At 29.8% G+C, this 17,888-nt stretch overlaps 1 long non-coding RNA gene across 1 annotated transcript; it reads left to right on the top strand.

Annotated features, from left to right (window-relative positions):
* Nucleotides 1–15,465: 15,465 nt before the first annotated feature.
* LOC115033601 lies at nt 15,466–16,542 on the top strand. Its single transcript, XR_003838882.1, has 3 exons — nt 15,466–15,863; nt 16,108–16,236; nt 16,352–16,542. It is a non-coding gene; the product is annotated as an uncharacterized LOC115033601 (long non-coding RNA).
* Nucleotides 16,543–17,888: the final 1,346 nt, after the last annotated feature.

Below are 17,888 nucleotides of genomic sequence, written 5' to 3'. Positions count from 1 at the left end.
CTTCCTATATTATTATATTCTGACGATTGTTGTCTTCGAATTCATTACAAAATATTATTTTTCGAAATGCATATGATAGGTACTTTAATATTTTTATGTGCTATAAGCTGGTACATCTATATTTTTTTAATGTTAATTAGGTATTATTATATCTTAGAAAAATATTTCTGTTGTCACCGCGGAATCGTTTTAACATACTCAATATTTATTTAACTTTTTTATTTAAATTTAAAAAACTCACCATAGCCATATATAATATGGACTTGGTGCATATATATGGTGGTGATGTATATAGTTTCTACAGTGCGAGGTACTATACGCTTGATGCATTATTCTATATATAAGATAGGTATACTCACATAAATAATACCATTTAATACTATAGGTATAGACACTAGGTGCCTATAATATTATATATAAATATCTACAGATTTTCATTTGTAACTTTAATAAATAAACAAAATAAAGCTGGGACGAACATTATTATTATAACTATATGAGCAGAGTGTGCATATCTTGATGCGGTCTATAAATTCTAAACAAGGACCATTATACATAAGTATTTACAAACAATATTAGGAATAATATATAGTTCTATTTTCTTCTTTTTTTTATTATCTTCCATTTGAACAAATACAATATTATTTTCAACAAAGTAAACGTTCTCTGCGACTAAACAGCACATTTGCCTATTGGCTATTAAGTATTAGTCTATGATACCCATATGTATACCTATTGTGAAGTATAAACTATAACTTATAATAATAATAAGATAGGTACTATTCGCACTATATGCATATCTTATGTAAGTACCGGTGTACGACGCACTCGCGTATATTATGTTATAAGTTGTTATAACTGTCGACGTTTCAATTTCTGTCTACATACATATATTTATATAGTATCATAATATATTATAGAGATACTTATTATTTTTCATATCTTTATACTTAGATATGTGTTGAGTTATCTATTCCTAACCCTGCAGTATATGTACCTCTATATGTCTGACAAAACAACGACATTTCTGTTTCAGATTCGAAACGATGAAAGACGACGACGATGACAAATATCGCGGACTGCATATATCGCGGATATTCATAATATTATTTTTCCATTATAATATATTATGGTGGCGTGCCCTGTTGGAGTATACTGGGTAATGTTGCAGGATTTCGTATTTCGTATTTTATTATATATTATTATTCTTTTTGGTCCGCGCCGTTCGTACGGAGGACGAACGGTGAATACGGGAAAAAAACAACCCCCACGAAAGGGTATGGTGGGGGGGGGGGGGTCGAACCGAGTGACAAGATTGGCCGGCGTGTGGTCCGGAGCTCCGCCGTTTTATGGATTTTCACTCGGTATCGACCCAGACGCGCGCGAGTGTCGGCGGCGGCGGCGGCAACGACCGCCGCTACCGTGGGGGGAAGTAAAAAAAAAAATAAAAAAAAAGAACCCGCGTGTTCATACGATAATATCGTACATATTATTATAATAGGTTAGGTATATACACATACAGCATTCTTGAAACCATTTTGGCCGACCCTTCGAATTTCATACTCTCCACGCGCGGGCCAGACTGATGTGATGCTGCACCAGTTATTTCAAAACGCGTACACAAACGTGCACAGGCCACAGATATCTTTAAGCTGGAGGATAATATAATCCTATAATAAAATAGCTGTATATATATGTATGCACTAGCTGCATTGCAATTAATTATATTCTTTATAATGTTACATAATATCCAATTTGATGAAATTACTTTCATCAAATATTACACTATATATTATTTCCTATAATTAGATTTCTAAACATTACGCTTGCTGTATTTTTTATATGCATATAGTATTATAGTGCATATTATACACTATTATTATGTGATTTAAAAATAAGAATAACGATATGTCTTAGTTGATTTAGCGTTTATTTTATAGTGCGTGCAGTATAGAGTATCTGGATATATAACTAATAATGCTTTGTAGTTGTAATGCGAAGAAGCCTTCGCGATGTAGTTCAATACGGATAGACATTTACTATTATATATAGACACCGTGTAGAAAATTAACTTTTAATGATACAATAGATTATAACAATGCTACGAAGGTATATCAATTTATTTTATCGCTTTTTATCTATATCATAGTTTTTTTCTTGAAGTTATAATAGTTTGTCTATTGAGATGACCAAATAGACTGTACCACTAAAAATTATAACAAAAGAAGTAGATATATTAACTGCGTATATTATTATACTTCATACACTAAAATTCACCTACACAAAGATCTTTAAAAAGCGTATTTTTATATAATATAGAAATAATGTTCACACGGCCGTATAATATTCTTCGTAATGTTGCATTGAACCGATACAATTTCTTTTAAATCCTGTTTTAAAGTATTGCGCTCGTTGTATATTATAATATACGATGGAAAATAAAACTGATATTTTAGTTTTTACCGTTTATTTTACTATTTAGTATGTAAAATACAATGCTTTAGAAAGAAGCTTTTAATAGTTTAATATGGGTAGACATTTATTATTCAACTACGCGTATAAAAAATTAATTTTTCATGATAACACCTATAACGATTTGTAGGTAAATTTACTTTATCGCTGCTTTTCATATAGTTTTGTTTTTTTTAAATCCTTATAATTAATCACGTATATAGCTTAATTCTGGAACGCTAAAATAGCCAGAAGTCGTATATACTTATATTATGTACCTAGTGTAAGTTTGACTAAGGACTGCAGGGGCGTACCCAAGTCCCCCACTTGGCGGTCTGGTCTGGACCCCCCCCCATAGACTAAAATTTTAAACTATTAAAAATTATATTTTAATACATCAATAGTTATATTTTAATTGTAAGATTATGGTGTTATGCTTATTTCTTTTACCATTTAAAGAGTTTATTAATAAACATTTTTGTTGGTTTTTCAATAATATAATTTTTTTATACTTTTTACATGTTAAAAAAATTTGGACCCCCCCCCCCCCTCTGAAAAATTCCTGGGTACGCCCCTGAAGGACTGTATTATTAAAAAATAATTATAACACAATTAGTACGAGTTTATTGTATGTTTATTACAATACATTCTATAGTTTTCGTATGCTTTACGTAGAAGGTTGTAAGTTATTGTAATTGATATTATTGATTAATAGCGTAAATTTAAATACTAATAAAGGTATAAATATATACATAACTGCTATTAATTATCAAGTTCACTAATTAAAGCTGCAGTAATTTAACAATGCATATTGCATAGCTATGCCAGTATATTTATTCAACTATAATACCTATACGTCATACTCTACTGAATATTGAGTCTACTGTATTTAGGCTATTATTTAGTGGAATATATCGAGGCGCAAGTATAATATTACAGTAAAAAAATATAAATACCAGCTTCTACATACCAAGCTCAAGTTTAATTGTATAAAAAATGTTGATAAAACTAAAATGTTTTTTTTTAATCTACGTAAAGTTTGGATGATTTGCCAGTTGAACAAACTTAATATACAAACTAAAATATAACTTATATAAAATTTGAAAGGGATATGAAAATACGTCATCTCTAAAAAATGTTCATACATTGCCTTTATCTGAAAAATATTGAGAGCTTTTACTTAAATAAAACTCAGTTATTTGTAATCAAATATAGGTACTTTTTTCTATTGAACGTAAATTCTTCACAATGCCATTTTGAAGTCACCGCATTAAAACTTATAAAAAAGACTATATTAAGCATACTAGACGATTCTTTTCAATTTAACTGATTATTATTACACAATCTATACGTAAGTGCCATCTGCGATCTTAAGTTAAGTTTCATTTTGAATTTCTGAAAACTAGCCATCTTATAAAATTTAATATTTTAATATATCAAAAATGTATAAAATATAATATAGAATTAATTGCTTTTTAGCTCTGCTCAAAATCTCTTAAAAGATTTATTATTAGTATTCATTTGTTATATAATATAATGTATAAAAGCTTTTAAAAGTTGATAATTTGTAGTTTTAGTATGTAGAAATATTATTGGTTACACTTTACACTAGGTTAGGTAACGTTTACTACGGCTCACGGTACAATATATATATATAGTATAAAAGCGTATAGAAATAAAATTATAATAAAATTGCTACATACCTATATGATATAATAAAAATTGCATTTTAATATTAATACGCAATCTTATACAGTTATAGTTAAACGCTAAATGTTATACCCAAGTAATTAGATATTTATATTACGATCATTATGAGAGTTTACAATGTGTGAAAGCCAAAATATTATATATATAACTACACGCGTTAATTATTTATTAGAAATCGTCATTATAGTTGCATTTAATTTTAGTAGATGTTTTTTGAATACTGTATGTATGACAGGACAAGTTTTGTTTTTTAGTCGACTGATAAAATATAATGTTTGATTTAAAGAAAAAACAAAATATACATTTATTTATCTTATGTATTAGCGCGGTTCTATCGCATTATGTTTAGAACTTAAGTAGATGCAAACTATATATATACACAGTAAACGAATATGAACAGATTAATTGCACATTGTTACGGCTTAATCGAAGTGTTGGTTTGAGTTCAAATGTTTAGACGCGTACGTAATTGATTTTCGATTACCGAGGATTCGATTTGTTATCAGGCTGAGTGTTATTTAATTTGAATCGCGCCTTACTAAATTCTACGTATGCAATTTAAACGCTCAAACCACATTCGCAAGGCTTTGATTATATTCACAGTCTATACAATTTATCCGCAAATAATGCTTTGTACTATGTTAACTATAACAGCTTGATTGTTAATATTCACATTATAACGCGTTGAGTCAAAATTTGCTTATTTGTAAATTTTTTTTTAGGATATATTTACAATCTGTAATATTTATATACAAAACAACAAGTAAATTTGATGACTAAGGTACAAAACATGAAATGGTGTGAGGAGGGAGCCCACCAGTGAGGATACCCTCGAACTTGGGATAGAAAGTTTTATTTTTTTTTAATTAGTGGAGGTCGGAATCTAGAAGATCTCCACACCAGTGTCTTTTTAATTGACATGAATTGGCATGAATTCACTGGCTAAGTTAGAAATCATTGGATTTGTGTGGTTAACTGTTTTGGTGTGGACATTTTTATAGTCATGTTTAGCTGTTTTAGAGACTATTTCATTTTTAAGATCTTTATGTAGTGAGAGGTTTGAGACGTATCATGAGGCAGATGTTATTTGGCGAAGGGAAATAGACTGGAAGCGGCTTGTACATTCCGTATTTGGGAAGACTTGACACATCCCTATATCTGGATGCCATAGGCATTTGGGAATTTAAGTAGGTAAACTGTTGACCATACCTTAATATTATAGAAACTATAAAATATAAGTCACAGTGGTAGTAAAATTTTAAATTGTAAAGTCATGCACACATTATACTATTGGTGCAGTACGCCAATTTCAATAATATGAATTTTATATTATTGACAGTAAAAACGAAACGAAAAGCGTAAAACGCGGTATATAAATATAGTATAAATATAGGTATAATAAAGTCATAGCAACAGTTAAAATTTGAATTTTATATTTTTCTTTTTGGATAATTTTTTTTTATAAACAAATTAGGGTATATTTATTTTTACATGCACTCTGAGCTTACTTGTGGTTAATCATCAGGGATTTATTGTTCCCGCTTAATAGTAATCCCATAATACACGTATAATACAGTGTAGTGAACATTAGTTGTTTGTTCAATTTAATGATATATTTTGATACGAAAAAATATACGTCTTAAAGCGAATCATTTATTTATAAAAATAAGAAAAAAGTTATTATTATCATTGTTGTTTTGTATGATATAGTCAGATAGAATATTCTGGCGGTAATTATTATAGTTAGTTATTCGTTGTTTAGTTTTAGTTACATATTATGTATTAAAATATAATGTTATTTTATTAGTTAGTAGCACAAAAAACACAGTATTTTAGCTTTCGTTCCTCGCTGCATACAAATATGTAGGTATCAAAGATTGTATAGCATACACGCGTTAGTAAAACAATGTTCTTTATGAATTTAAACATGATTTAAATAATTGTAGTAACATAACGCACAGAATTTAAAAGTTTGTAAGCTTATCAAATTATGTATTTATATTTCATATATTATAACTAATACCTACATTTTACTCTATATAGTATATATAAGTAGACGAATTGTTCGAATATATATCGCTTAGTGTAAAAGCATATTATTATGGTATTTTTAATTTTTACAACAATATCGATCTAGTATTTATTAAATGTATATTTACATATATTATGTATTAATAAAACCTATGTTGTGCGTACCCTATTTAACTCGAACTAGTTCTTGAGTAACGTGCACTCAACAGTTATACATACTTAACACACAGAAATGTGTAAAAACAAACCGCTTTATCTATAGGTAAATGTAAATTTAAAAATTAATCTAACACATTATAAATAAAAATAACCAATTGAATCACAACAGGTATTCTATACACTAAATAGTTTAAAAGAAACATTTGAATGACATTTAATAAATTATGACATATTATAATGATAATAAATCTATATAACATAACATATTACAGGTAACTATTATAAAATTGTCACTTAATATATAATTGGTAAAATAACTTTCAAATTAAAGGAAATTTTTATAGTTTATTTTCAACCTAAGAATAAGTCGTTGATAATAAGGACAATTTCACGAATAAATACTTAGCTGTTCAAAAAGTGTTAACCTTGTCGGATACATTAATCGGCGCTAACGAAAGCGGTTTATTTTTAGTATTAATTATAGTTATATTACTATTTATTATGCGTAGTATAATTATTAAGACTATATTGTATATTATATATTAGCTATATTAGCGTAATAACAGCTGGTACCTAACACATTTTTACACGAATATTTATTAAGTGGAGTCGATGAGTAATGGACAGCGGTGAAAACAATTCGTTACTCGTCGACATTATCGTCAGCCAAACCTACGGCGATCAGATCACGCGCAATTTTTACACATTATTACATTATATATTTTAATACTCCCAAGACTCTTTAACACAAATTATATTTAATACCTCTATGGTTAAAAACAAGTTTCCCAGTCATATACCTAATATAGGCATGTATAGTGCAAATCCCATAATATGTGTATATTTTAATCATACAATTAAGGACGAAGCTTATAAATATATTAACTAATAGGCAGTAACTAAGTACGTCGTCATAAAAGTTATTAAGTTATCGGGAGAGAAAATTAAGGATTTATTTTCAATAAGACTTGAATGTTCTGCATTACTAATAATAAATACTCGCAGGGATTGTTTTCAGAACAACATCGAGCGTTCCGTGTATTTGGTTAACGCGTAAATTTTTTATATATATAGATGTATAATATGCGTAAACACAGTCACTCGCACACACAGAGTTGGTGGTCGAGTGTAACATTTTTGGTTCTGCAGCGCAACACCAACATATTATAAGGGAAGGGTGCAGGGGGGTTTGTCGCGAACATTAATTTATTGATGTCCACGATTAGTACGATTTTAATTTTCAATAAAGTAACCGTCGAGAAACGCGGTTGAAATTCATTGAGTTGTCGTAAAGATGTAAGTATATAATATAGGTACTTATCAGTAAATTTTTCGTTAACGGTTAACTTTTATAAAACAAACTCAACTGGATAGTCAAAAATATTAATTATGTACAACACCGACGAAACTAAACTGATTGGGTGTATATATAATATATATATTATAGTAAAACTAAATATACACACACACACACACTTTGCAGCGAGTATCTATATGCATATTAGGCGTACCTATGTATATTGCATAAACTTTGAGGCGAAAAGTACGCGATATCACGTGCTTTTATGTACACGTTACGTTATTATATTACGCACACACACACACACACACACATATATATATGTATATTTTATACATGCATATAATAGGGGGGGGGAACGTGTGTATACGAGTACTCGCACACAGACACACGCCGGGCCATAATTTATTCGGCCGCCTTTGCAAAAACCGCTTTGTATACCTGCCCCGTTTCTGCAGGCCGCCGCCGGAGGGTCGGCCGGACAGCTCACCCCGTCCGCGACTCCATCGTAGTCCTCCACCGCCCCCGTTATATCTGTATCTTTCTCTCCGTCGGCGTTGTCGTCGTCGTCGTCATCGTCGCCGTCGTCTCCGCGTTGTGTATTATAATATCACAACGGGATGTAGGGAACACACCGTACGATGATATAAAATGTATATATATATAAACCTATGTGTGTGTGTGTGCAGGTACAACGCACACCCGACACTGTGTACGAGCAGCGTAGGTACACCCTTTTCTAGCGGCGTAGGCCCGGAGGAGGACGTATATTATAAATATATGTAAAGGATTGACGGGCGCGCGGAAGAGAGAACGGCACCGTCGGACACTGGCGTTGGCCCGGGGATTACGTAATTTACAATTCTAATTATTTCAAATATTATATATACGTACAGAGTCATAAGAAGAACCTGGGCAACGGTCATCGGTCCGGTGCTCACGCAATTTTCGCACAGCACACAATATTATTATATTATCGCGTACACTCCGCTGCCGCACACTCTCGCCGTTATATATTATATTATAATAGCGTCGCCGCGTGGGATTATTCATGTACACGCATTGCTAAACACTTGCCGCCGCCACATGTATATATACGTTTTCATAATGCAGTAATCAGAAAACTCTCCTATTGTGCGACGAACTTGCGTATATGTGTGCAGGCCCCCGAGATGTGTGCGCACACCCCCGCGCACCTTTGGCGTTTTGCTCTCTTGACGTTTTTTTTTTATTTTTTTTTTCTGCTTAAAAATCTCTCCGCTCTCTTTTTTTCCCTTCTTTTATTTATGCGCTGTACCCGGAAGTTTGTGTTCTAATGAATGCCCCCGAAACACTTGAAACGAATAAAATAGTTATGCGATTATATATAATATATTATACAAATTACAAACGCGCGGTACCTACACATTCGCCTATACCTTCATATACCTAAGTACGACCATTATTATAATATGCATTGACCGCATATAAACACAGTATTATATATATATATATAGGTACACGTTATACATAATATAAATTTACCTATACATAGGTATACATTCGCGCGTAGGCGTGTACCCCTGGAATACAATCCCTTAATTGTCGTCGCTGGGCGTTATCGCGCGTGTGTATACTGTATAATATATTATATTATGTAGGTGGTCTGTACATAATATGTAATACGTATTACATATTATTATATTGTATATATATATCGTACCGTGTTGGATAATATAACGTGACGATAGCACTATACACTCGCTGTGTGAGTGTGTCTGGGTCTGTGCGTATATAATGGTGGGGGATGTGTATGAAATATATTTTATTTATATGAGTCTTATATGCTGTGCACAGTGTTTGCGAAACGTTGTAACATTTTTCTTGACTATATGATAGAGTTTTTGCACAACGCCGGTAAAACACTCCGGTAAAAATAACGTTATAGTTTCAACTTTAGTTTTTGCATTACCGGATGTATAATATTCCGTTAAAATATTTTATGATATTGTGAATTGTTACCATAACCAATATTGACCATTTTTGACGTATAAACAGGTTTATGACTGTCACGTTTTTGATATCAACATTTTAGATTTGTAAAAAGCGGGATACCAAAAACCGGTGACTGATAAAGAAAACGGCTGTAATCACCAGCGTAAACTTTGACCAAAAACACAGACTAGATAATGTAACAGATTGATGCGATATAACCGATAATAACCAGCAATACGGCCCCGTTGAAATAATTAAAATAACCGATTACGATGATCAAATAACCGTACCGATATTTGGTGCGCATGCTCAAAGGCTTGTTTTGGTAAATAACGTTAACGGGTTCGTACGTTATTTTTAACCGGTGTTGTGCAAAAAATCTCTAATGTTATTATCGTTGGGTATTTGAATCCATCTATCCATCTTTATATAGCAAGCAATACATATTATATGGGTACTTAGTTATATGTAGGTACAGCAGAGTGACTGTTTCAGTTGTAAACACTCATTGACTCGACAACATTTTAAATGATTTTGAAAATGTTTTTCTATATATATAGGTACCAGCTACTGTTTTGATAACACAACTTTTTTGAAAAGGTTATATATTTTTGTTTTTTATCATTTTAATTTTTTTTTTGAACTTGTTTTAAATTCAATTTTTTTTTATTGAATGAGAATTTCGAAATTTCTAATATTCAGTTTCGGAATATGAAATTCAATATATTTGTTTAACTAAAAACTAACATTCAAAAAAGTAAAAAAAAAAATAGAATATTACAAAATATTAGGTACCTATATTATTTATTCGAAACTGTTATTTTGTAATGACTTATAAAGTATGTAAAAAAATATATTTCTAAAAACATACATATTTTTCAAGATATTAAGTGTTCGTCATCACAACAATTACCCTGTAATCTGTATACATATCATCACATTTTCTTTATGTTGATTGAACTCGTTAGATAAACTGCACTGATTGCTATTTATATAGACTACTGCATAATATGTGTAATGTAAATTAAACTTATTTTTGAAATATTTTAAAAACTGTGATAATATTATGATTTATGACACGATAAAAATGATTAGGATAAAAATATAAAGTTCATGTAACATAACTAATGTTGGTTTTTATTGCGATCTAAAAAAATACCTATTTATATAGGTTTATATTTTTTTTTATACAATTAATATAACGGGGTATTTTAAATATTGTAAAAATAATTTTCAATTTTGAGGAGATATCGGTGGGACCTATATAATTTTAATTTCATTTCGTAAAACCAAAGATATATATAAGTAGTCACCTGATATATTTAAACTATAATTGTGCGAAACTATCATTTGTCTTTCTAGCGCAGTAAATGCCAAATAACGTTGCTGGAATTCGTCTAATTTAAAATGTATTTAAACTTTTAAAAATGTGTTATATATTATTATAATAAAATGTGTGATATTTTATTCTAATTTTTTATCGTACCTACAGCGCGTGTAAAATGTATATGCGGATTTTAACGCCATTATCCACAGCCAGAGTCCCATACAAGGCTACAAGGATAAGAGTTTTAATGGTCTGCTTCCGTCTGCAGACCAAAGTGCGCGAGTGTGTATAGATGTAAATTGTGTTCATTGCTGAAAACCTATGTGCGTTTTGTTTCATCCTTCACGTGTGTATACTGTATAGACTATATATAATATATGTATAGTTATGTTTGTGCATATACAGTACATGTATATATAAACATAAGCGCATTCATATGTCTGTGTGTGGGTGTGTTTATATATATATATATATATAGAGAGAGAGAGAACGAGGGGCAGAATCCTATTAAAGAACCGGACAAAAGGGCTTGCAGGCAAAAAGCTCGGCTTGCGCGTCGGGGAAAAAGCAGAGCATGCAAAACTCGTGTCCTTTGTAATTAAGAAAATAATTAATGTTTTATGCGCAACAACTGCTGAAAAACCAATGTTAAAAAAAGATACACGTGTATATAATATAATATATAATACACACGACGACAAAAGGTCGTGGACTAGGTGGTATGTGATGCGGGACAATGCGACAGTGTGTCAAAATCAACTGTTCGCCAAGTTGTCGTACACAATTTTCCATTTCAGTGAAACCTATAATAATTCACTGAAGTAATGTTATTTTGTAGCTTAAAACGCTTTAAAGAGAAAACTATACATACACAAAGTTTGTTATACATTATTATTATACCTAATATATATATATATATATATATATATATACGAAGTTTAGTAGTTGACGCCTATGTGTACGTCATAATTGATGGGATTTGCGAAGCTTATGGGTATATTATATATGTATAAATACTATAAACACCAATAAAACACCTATTCAAAATTCAAACGTAAAATTCTATCGACACTTGTTTTTCTGTTTACATATAATATTATACGCGTGACCATTAAAAAAAAAATTACATTAATAATTGATGTTTGCGTAACTGAAATTAACTGAACATTAATTAGGCGATGGCTATTATTATACATTTATACACGTCATGTATATAGGTAAATTGCCGTAAGTATTCCAAGAGTTTAACTTAAAACTGTAATTTGGAATATCAATGATCAATAATGTCGATTTAGATTTTAAAAACATGTAAACATTTTCCACTGTTTCAACAACCATATTATGATATATTATGCATGTTTTACAATAATCCATTTCGTGTCCTTCCACGCTAAATTAAATTCGCACGTACGTACGTAATTGCGTAAAAGTCTAACTATCATCGTGATTAAAATATGCATTATAAGTATCTAAAATCTATAGTTGTTAGTTGATATAACATATAGGCATATATAGCTGCATAAATTTGCGATTAAAGAATATATAAGTTTACATTTTTAACTCTATTGCTACTACTCTATGGCACTATTGCAGATATAAACGCGTGGTAAGGAATTTCTCAATCTCAAATATAATATTTTAAAGCTCAGCAACTATTTTTGTATATATTATATATTATTACATACGAAATAGCACGCGAATATAATTTTCTAAAAAAGAGGTGATGCCAAATAATCACTAATATAGGGCGGGAATGGATGTTTTTCTCTGTTATTATACAACACCAGCTCATCACAGTATTGTATTTTTTCGTTTTCGGGATTAAGGTATAAACCCTTATTTTGATATAATGATTCCGTGAAGTTAACGCCTATATAATACGGCGGCGGCCCGAAGGAGCGAACTAACAATAATGGCCATTGCTTCACTCACGACTCAACTAAATATATTATTTTTACCATCGGTGACAAAGTTATTATTATTTCATATATTATACATATTTTATTTTCTTGCTGTTTTTTTTTTGAAACGTGTTTTTTTCGTATGTCGTCCTAACGTGAACAAAATTCTAACACTGCCGCTGTTTTAAATATACATTTTGGTTTTACCTTATTATACGTTCATTGTAGTTTTAATTTTCTGTTAATTATCATACATAAGCCACCATAATCGTGACGAGTGTACAAAGTAGTCTGTTCGCTGTATACGCGTATGAGCGTATTGTTATCTGTAAAGTGTAAACGAAATATAATATTATGTAATTTGAAAAAAATGCAGTATATTATTTTAATTTCATTAAAGAAATTTAGACTAAATTGTTTATACTGCAGATGCACAAAAATAACTATTTTTAAACACAATCACAATAATATTCATAGGCACTTATTTTCTATATGCAAATGTTATAGAAAAATCTCACTTTTTTACTCATGTTTTGGAAAGAAAAAAGTCGATATGAACTGCAGCAGTATACATATTATTTTATTATATAATATTACCCACCATTTAATTTCTTAAAAAAAAAAATATTACGAAAATGTTTTGAGTAGGTGCCTATATATGTACAATAATTTACTGTACGGTTTTATGAATAAAATAGGATGATAATATCATCGTATTATGTGCGTTTATAAACTATGTCAAAATGCACATAAATGTTGCTGTACGTATGTAGTAGGTACACACAATTCAATATTATAGTTAGTAGGTATATTGTATTCATCTAACAGAACGGTACATACAATACACAAATATAGAAGCATCGACCCTTCACATGATAGTACACACACAGCTGTTAGCTATAAACGTTGCTTTACATTATTTACTTTAGAACATAGGAAGTAGGTGTACCGTCTATGTATATAATATTTAATACCAAGCACTCGTCGTGGTTCGTACCTATACGTTTTGAATACTATCCGTATAATAATTATTATTAACTCGTCTAGGATAGACATGGCGTTTTCGAGTGTCCGGTTTCCCATTTGTTAGTGCCCTATTATACGCAACTATATCGTACGGCGTGTTTACATAATATAATATATATATATATATGTATTATGTATAAATAATAATAACAACCTGTCGAACAACTAACCCTTAAAACACAACGACGCGTGGTATACACGATACGCGGCAGACCAAAAGTATGGATGAAATACGTAATAATTATTCGGTAAAACTCGTCCGACAGATTTTACGACAGAGGGCCATATTATAATAAACTGTATAGCTCATTAAAATAATATAATATATACTGTACCTATAATGTAATCTGTATAAGGTGAATGATATATCATATTCCACAGTCACTGAGTGACACTATAGCTGGTATACCGAGTGAAGTTAAAATGCGGTATCCATGATAGACGATATTATATTATAATATGATACAACCCGTTGGCTATTTTATATTATAGTAGTAAATACCTAGTAAACCAGTAAACCGTTTTCGTTGTCAATCAATAGAATAAACAAAAACGGAGCAGTAACCGACTTTTTTTCATATATATATAATACAATATATTGTAATATTATTATTTATACTTTATACGCACAATTTTAAGAGCACATTTTTTTTTGTAAAATTAAAAGTTAAGTTGGTTAGCTGAAGGATTACAAACAGAACAAATCAGCCAGTCAAATTTTAATTTTAATCAGTTCTCAAAATTCTATACAACACCGCCTAAAATTTTAAATAGATACATTTTTCACATTCACTATATCGATAGTAAAGCAGATATTTAAAAAAATGATATAAGTGCCAACTGTCGAGGGTTTAAATACTTAAAGTGTATTATTTATAATAATTCACTCAAATGTGTATTTTCTATCTAAATTTAAACAAAATATGAAAGTCATTAACTATATAAGTAGTGTTTGCTATAGGTACTATAATGTTATCGTGCAGTAAAATATTATCATTTAGGTAGGTAGTTTACAAAATGACAAAACTAAACAAACAAATTAAAATCACGAGCGCAGATGGGATATAAAAAAAAAATACTTGGTAAATAAATAGAAATTAAAAAAGTTTTGAAGGGCAAATTAATAATTTGAAAAATCTAATCTAATTTTTAATAATGATTCTTTTTAAATATAAACTACCTGTGTACAAAATAACTTATAACATTTTAAACGTATTATTTAAGAATCTACACATTTCGTTAAACTAAATGCTAGCTACTATCTTGTCAAAAATAATGAGTAGGTACATATAACTCGCTTACTCGCATATCTATAGGCACCAAAACACAAAATATTCATAGAACTTTAGGCAACATTTGTATAAAATATGTACAATTCATTCCATTAATTTTGCTTTGTAGTCGCTTTTTTTTACGATAGTAAGTAATAACTATACGAAAATATGAACTATAATGAACTCGTTTTTAAAATTACTTTTTATTGGCCAATTTTAGTTGCTATATATTACAATATTAGAGAAAACTATCGTAAATATATTCGTATATTAGATTTACTTAAAACAACTTTAATAATTTTGTAGTTTATAGTATGCGCACTAAAAAAAAGTAATTAAGGCCGATATATTATTTGCTCACAATCCACGTTATAACATATATATATGTAGGTACTCACAAAACTTCTATAAAATAAAAAGCTTGATTAAAGTTAACAAACCGCACGCTATACAATTAGAATAAAACAAAATATTTATCATTGTTGCCTTTAGTAGTCACCAGTATAGTTAGTAGAGAAGTATTACAATTTAGATAGTCACTAATTCTTTTTTTCTTTCGTTTGAGTACCTTAAATGGTTACTTAATTAACTATTGAAAATACTTAAAAATCCTAATAAAACACCAGCGTGCATTAGAATTCACAATTCACAACAACGTACCTAATATTATATGTTCAAACAGTATGCTTGCATTCAAATTTTAAGCGAAGGTAGATAGAAAAATTAAAAGTAAAGTATTTAGTCTATACAATATTTTTTCTAATTCATTATTATTAATTATAGTACATATTCATAATTTTAAAACTAATAATTATTAATGATTATGACATTCGTGCCTCTGTTTATTACATTTTATATATTTTTTAAAATATATAAAATTATTTTTATTTAATATAATTTCTACTTTAAATTGCTAATACCATTATATGCTATTTTGTGTGAGAAAAATTTCAGAAGAAAAGAACTGCTTTTATATTACAATATGTATTAATATCGCCAAGTATTGCCTAACCAGTTTGAGAACTTCAGTTTGAATGAATATAATATGTGCTTTATATTCCTATTTATTGTAGCTACATGAAGGTACCTACTATTTGTCAATATTCTCATTAAATTTTACTAAATATTTCCTTATTTATAAACATAACCTATTTTAGCTATGTACAGAAATTAATTACAAATTGTTTCTATTTAACAGCTTAATATGAAAAGGATAAAAGAAGTCGGAATCGGTGAATAAATTCATAGTACATAATATAGACATGTTTCGATCAATCAGGCATTACTGCAGTAGCTATATCCACCAACAGGTACGTGAAAACAATATGATAATTTAAATCAATCGATAATATTATTATTCAATTAATTTATTATACATATTATATTCATTGAACATTTCGTGATTCATTGAATGAATACAACTTCTCTATCAAATAAAACGTGTTTGAATATAAAATGAAAAAAATGCATATTGAACATTTGAACTCATACTTAATACTATAATTATTACTATATAGTATAATGTGTATGGCGTAAATTATAACGAATCATTGCTAAATAGTAAATAAAATTTGTCAATTTGATGAGAAACAAAAGTTATTTATAGGTAATCAATTGAAAGATCTGAAGTAGTATCGTAGGTATGTTTATTACTGTGATCTTGTTTTCAATTAAACATGGCAAACGCGAAACGATACAAGTGTAAAGTTCATAATAAGTGCAATATTATTGACGATATTAAAGAAATCAACTTTTTTTTAATTTTAATTATTGAATACAACCATTTCTTCAACTACTTAAATAATTGAAATATTATTTAAAACTCAGTTTAAGCATCAAAAAAATCATCGTTAGTACTTTTATAGATATATGTATATTGTGTAATATTATCATAAAAGAAAATACTTTGCATTTAATATGTTTACTCACACACACACACAAACACATATATAATATATATTTTATATAAATACATATTATAAAAGTAACTATACAGACACGCGCGCAAAGGTCTTTGCGGCCCACCCGATCGATACGCCGCCGGCGGAGGAGAAAACCTAATTAAAACCGACTTAGCAACGTCCGCGGGAAAAGACCCCTGTCGGATTGCGAAGGAAAGAGGTGGAAAGAGATCCCTCGGTTGGCTCTTGTTTTTATGTATACGTGCAAATGGGGTGAAAACAAAATGAGGAAAAAAGCTAATGCGTATACGGTGTGCGGTCCAGGGGTAGTATAGTCGTACGCTCGTTCATCTTACACACGTCCCCGTAGGGTTTCCTTTGTGCCTGTGTGCCGTTGTAAAAAAAACCCCTCAGTTCTGTTGCGAAGTATACTTAGCTCTGGGAATCAAATATAAATTTAAATTTTTTCTAAAAAATAAAATAAAATAAAATGATAATCGCGTACCCCAACGGGCAACGGCTAACGTACCGAACTTTTCATTTTCATTTTTTTTTTTTTTTACTCACTATACTGACCCTCATCAAATTTGCATACGAAAACCTGTTTGTTTTTTACTTCAATCTGTTCTGTGCTAATATTAGGTGAACCGGAAACTATCACTCGTTTTACCATAAAACCACTATAATGTTCATTAGTCAAAAAATAATTTTATCTCTAAAATATTTTCCAGTTATGCCTATACATATACCGGGTGATTCTTTTATCATAGAACACTTATTATTTCAGAAAATGTATATTTTTTTGAAAATATTTTTTTACATAATAGTTTCAAG

Source organism: Acyrthosiphon pisum, chromosome A1 (assembly GCF_005508785.2).
Source record: "Acyrthosiphon pisum isolate AL4f chromosome A1, pea_aphid_22Mar2018_4r6ur, whole genome shotgun sequence".
NCBI classification, from domain to species: Eukaryota; Metazoa; Arthropoda; class Insecta; order Hemiptera; family Aphididae; genus Acyrthosiphon; species Acyrthosiphon pisum.
The sequence above is the reverse complement of the archived record's forward strand: the minus strand, read 5'-3'. Positions and strand labels throughout refer to the sequence as shown.